The sequence below is a fragment of the Gossypium hirsutum genome, chromosome A09 (genome assembly GCF_007990345.1).
Source record: "Gossypium hirsutum isolate 1008001.06 chromosome A09, Gossypium_hirsutum_v2.1, whole genome shotgun sequence".
Lineage (NCBI taxonomy): Eukaryota > Viridiplantae > Streptophyta > Magnoliopsida > Malvales > Malvaceae > Gossypium > Gossypium hirsutum.
In genome coordinates, this window is record NC_053432.1 from 55,402,322 (window position 1) to 55,407,903 (window position 5,582).

Sequence of the window (5,582 nt, forward strand, 5' to 3'; positions counted from 1 at the left end):
CATTTGCTCAAGGAAACAAAATATCCTGAATGAACTCATTGACCTTAATCAAACTTACTTGAGAAAAGAAAACCATTATACAATTTGAGATTGAGCTTCCACTATCTATACCTTTACTAATGTCAATTGTAACACCCCTAACCCGTATCCATCGCCAGATTAGGGTTACAAAGTATTACTTGAACATAAGTACAATTCCAAACATCCTCATGTTAACACAGTTCATACTCATATATATATAATTAAAGTAACTAATTAAACTATTCAATGCTTAAATTTTTTTTACACATAATGTACTATTTTAAACTAAAACAAAAATCACATTAATCTTTTACTTATTCGACTGTGCAATTACCTATACAAACTTACTGATTTCGATTAATTAACAAGCCACATAATTAAGCATATTTTTATTTTATAACCAAAACATATGTGCAAAGAATATTATATACATATATATATCTAGAAGTCATGCACTTATATATATCATTGCCACGCCATGAACAAAAGCATACCGAAATTATACATTAATAGAACCCACAAATCATATACACATAATCACTCAATTTGATCAACTTATATTCGGCATTTGTACATTATAACATGTGCAATCAATTTTTATAATTGTAATTAAAGTACTAACATATACATTATACAACTTTCATAAACATTAAATCACTTTAAGTATACATACATTTACCATGCAAACCATACCAACAAAATCAATTCATATTCGAACATCCACGTATCTCGTTAACATTTTTAAACCATCAATAATCAAACCAAATTTCATTCATTCAAACATAACATAACCTATTAATCCATATCATTTCCGAATACAAGCACATAACATAACTTATAATCAACCATGGTATTCGACATAATAATCAATATAAACTTAAACTAATATTCAACCAACATCGAACTTAAGCATAGCAATTAAGCCATTTTCTCATGGCCTTTATGTACAATGCTTTCAAAACAACAAAATCTCCCAAACTATTATCCTATACATGCCATAATGTTAACTTAGGATTACTAAGAAGGGGTACCAAAACGTTGCAGACAGGTGTGATGACTCCGAGGATGGTTCTGAGCATGAAGCGGATCAAAAGAAATCTAAACAAGAGACAAGTAAGCACACCAAATGAGTTTTCAACTCAGTAAGTCGTAAGCCATATAATGCAAACAATTAACTGAATATGTCGATCTAGAAACTAGAAAGGTCCATAGATTACAGAAATTATCAATTCAACTACTAGTCAAGTCTTACCCTTAACTCAAAGTATCATATAACCGAATACCATAATTCCTTCATACAATATTTAACAACGATGAAATAGATGCATCCAAGTACCTATGATTCAATTTTCATGTCTCCAATCTCTTATTTTTATCAACAACTAATTTCGCTCACGTAATGCTCAAACAAGGAAATTCGCACCCATAGTGCCATGTTAACCCGCACACATAGTGCCTTAGTAATTCACATACGTATTGACATTTAAATCCGCACACATAGTGCCATACAATTTTGCACACATAGTGCCATTCAAATTCGCACACATAGTGCCGAAGTCAATTCGTTTTTAACAAAGTGATTTATTTATTTAACTAAGTATAATCGGTCACATGCCTTTCAATCAAAAGAATACGTAAACGAGAGAAATTCTTTCACGATATGCATACCAATTATGTATATAATAACCAAGCTTAATGGATTTTAGACTTACTTTGTGTTGGATGAAATAGTTCCAATCGTCTACTCGATGTTCTTTGCTTTGCCCTTGCTTGATTCCCCTCCTTTGGGTTCTTGAGCTAAAATAAATAAATTAACTAATTTAATTACATGGCTAGTTAGTTATATCCCATAACATTAATGATTTCATGTCACAAGAATCACACAGCTAAAACTTGATTTTTTATTTTTTTTTATTTCTTTTTCACCTTAGGCTTTTAAGCCATTTGGCTATTGATTACCTAAGACCACATTACTCTCCATAATCCAATCAATATTTCAATAAAACACCTATATATATATATGTATATACGGTAACCACCCCTTGCTAATTACTCACATATATAAATATATCATATTCAACTATATCAACCCATGTATCTATCACATTCGGTTATAAGACATTCACCTAAATATCACATTCAACTATAATAACAGCCTTTATATACATATATATACTTTCAATAAATTCATAAACCTCATTAATGATAAATTCAATTTGACTTAATTGCTTAAAAACTTACCTTGGGTATTAACTTTTGATAAAAACGATTACTCAACTAGCTTCGACTTCCCCCGATCCAAATCAACTCTCTTTTGATCTTGAGCTAGTTAAAAGAAATTTAAACTTATTTAATTAATTAACTAACTCAATACACTAAAGAAATACTTAATTGGTTAATTTATGCAATTGCCCCTCTCATTTTATGCTTTAAACAAATCGGTCCAAAACATTTAAAACATCAAGCAATTATATTTATTATTATTATTTTCCAAGACACACTTAGGCCGAATGCTCTTCTAGTTCACAAGAGTCCTCCCAATTTTTTTTTTGAAATTTAGTTACACAATTAATTAATTTACAATTAATCCTTAAATGCTAAAAATCATATAAAATTTCAACCCAAAATATATTCATCTAACACTTATAATTAAATTTCTACTATCAAACTCAAGGGTTTCATAAATTCTATCAATGGCCGATTGCAAAATCTATAACCATTTCAAAAATTATCACTTGGGCTAGATAAACTACTTAACATCAATTCAAAATATGCAAAAATTATAAGAAAACCAACTCCAACATACCTTAGATTAGGCTTACATATAACCCAAAGTTTGAAGCTCTTTCTTTCTTCTTTTTTTTTCAGTAATATCTTGGATGAAGACATGCAAACCTTTTTCTTATTTCTTTATAATATTAATAACTTTACTAAATAAATTATTTTACACATATTTTCTTATTAATTCATTTTTATTTGGATTATTTAATCATTTGCTAACATAAAAGTTTATTTAATTAGACTTAGTGGAGGAACATCATTACTTGGCCAGCCACTTCATGCATTATGGGCATTTTGACATGCAAACCCAAGCTTTCACACTTTGTAGTTATTTGATCATTATAATTTTCCTATCATATTTTCCAAGTTTCTCAACTAAGTCCTTTCAAGAAAATTCACATTCCTAAGACTAAATTAAAACATTAAAATTTTCACACATACACTATTATACATAAAATATATGCAATTAAATTTAAAATAAATTTTTATGACTCTATTTTGTGGTCCCGAAACCACATTCCGACTAGGGTCAAGTTAGGGCTGTCACAACCCTTCCCCACTTAAAAATTTTCGTCCTCGAAAATCTTACCAGCAAATAAATTCGGATAACGTTCTTTCATAGAGTCTTCAAGCTCCCAAGTAGCCTCCTCTACTCCATGTTTGATCCATAATACTTTTACTAAAGAAATCTTCTTATTTCGTAATTCTTTCACTTCCTGAGCTAAGATACGGATCGGTTCTTCTTCATAGCTCAAATCAAATTGAATCTCAATTTCAGATGGATTAATTATGTACAATGGATCGGATCTATAACGTCGAAGCATCGAGACATGAAAAACGTTGTGAATCTTTTCAAGTTCAGGGGGTAAAATTAATCTGTATGCAATTGGCCCAATTCGTTCGGATATTTCATACGGCCCGATGAACCTCAGACTCAATTTGCCTTTACGGCCAAATCTGAGCACCTTTTTCCAAGGTGAAACTTTTAGAAACACTTTGTCTCTGACCTGATATTCAATGTCTTTTCCTTTTAAATCCGCATATGATTTCTGACGATCTGAAGCTGTTTTCAGACTTTCACTGATTACCTTCACTTTCTGCTCAGCATCTTTAATTAGATCAACTCTGAAGATTTTACTTTCATTAAGCTCGGTCCAAAACAACGGTGTACGTCATTTACGACTGTACAAAGCCTCGTAAGGTGCCATCTTAATGCTTGATTGAAAACTATGGTTGTAAGCGAATTCAATCAAAGGCAAATATCGTTCCCATGTACCACCAAACTCAAGGATGCAACATCTCAACATATCCTCGAGTATCTGAATTATCCACTCAGATTGACCATCAGTCTGGGGATAAAAAGCGGTGCTAAAATGCAACTTGGTACCCAAAGCTTCTTGCAATTTCTTCCAAAATCGCGATTTGAATCTCGGATCTCTATCCGACACAATAGAAATAGGTACCCCGTGTAACCTTACAATTTGAGAAACATACAATTCAGCTAGCTTGTCCAGTGAATAATCCGTACGTACGGGAATAAAATGAGCCGAATTTGTCAGTCTATCAACAACAACCCAGATCGCATCTTTCCTGCTTGATGACAATGGCAACCCAGATACAAAATCCATCATAACTCAATCCCATTTCCATTCGGGTATCATGATCGGCTGAAGTAACCCTGAAGGCACTTGATGTTCCGCTTTCACTTGTTGACATATCAAACACTTCGAAACAAAGTCAGAAATGTCTCGTTTCATACCAGGCCACCAAAACTGACATTTCAGATCGTTGTACATTTTTGTACTACCCGGGTGGATTGACATTCGGCTACTATGAGCCTTGCTCAAAATCATTGAAATAAGTCCTGAATTTCTTGGAACACATAATCGAGTTCTGAACCTCAAACAATCTTTGTCGTCTATTTGAAACTCTGATTCCAAATTGGAAGCATATTCAGCTCGTTTAGCAACCAATTCATCGTCGACTTTCGGCAATTCACGTATTTGATGAATCCATAATGGTTTGGCTTTCAATTCTGCTACTAACATATTATCAGATGAAAGGACAGATGTACATTCATTGCTCATAAGGTAAACAGTGACTTGCGACTTAAAGCATCGGCAACCACGTTAGCCTTTCCCGGGTGATAGTCAATGACAAGCTCATAATCTTTCAACAACTCAAGCCAACGTCTTTGTCGCAGGTTCAAATCTCTTTGAGTCATCAAATATTTGAGGCTTTTGTGATCCGAATATACATGACACCTTTCTCCAAACAAGTGTGTCGCCATATTTTCAAGGCGAATATGATGGCAGCTAATTCGAGATCATGGGTCGGATAGTTTTTTTCATGCGGCTTTAATTGCCTCGACGCGTAAGCTACAGCTCGACCTTCTTGCATCAATACACAACTCAGCCCAAGTAAAGACGCATCACTATAAATGACAAACTCTTTATCAGATTCGGGCTGCACTAGCACTGGAGCTTCAGTCAAATAAGTTTTCAATTGATTGAAACTTTTCTGACATTTTCCTGACCATTCAAACTTAACATCTTTCTGAAGTAGTTTCGTCATTGGTGAGGCTATCATCGAGAAACCCTTTACAAACCGTCTGTAAAAACCAGCAAGTCCCAAAAAGCTCCGAACTTCAGTAACATTTCTCGGAGGTTTCCAATCGAGTATGGCTGAAATTTTGCTCGGATCAACTCGAATACCCGATGTAGATACCACATGTCCCAAAAAGCTAACTTCCCTCAACCAGAACTCACATTTACTGAACT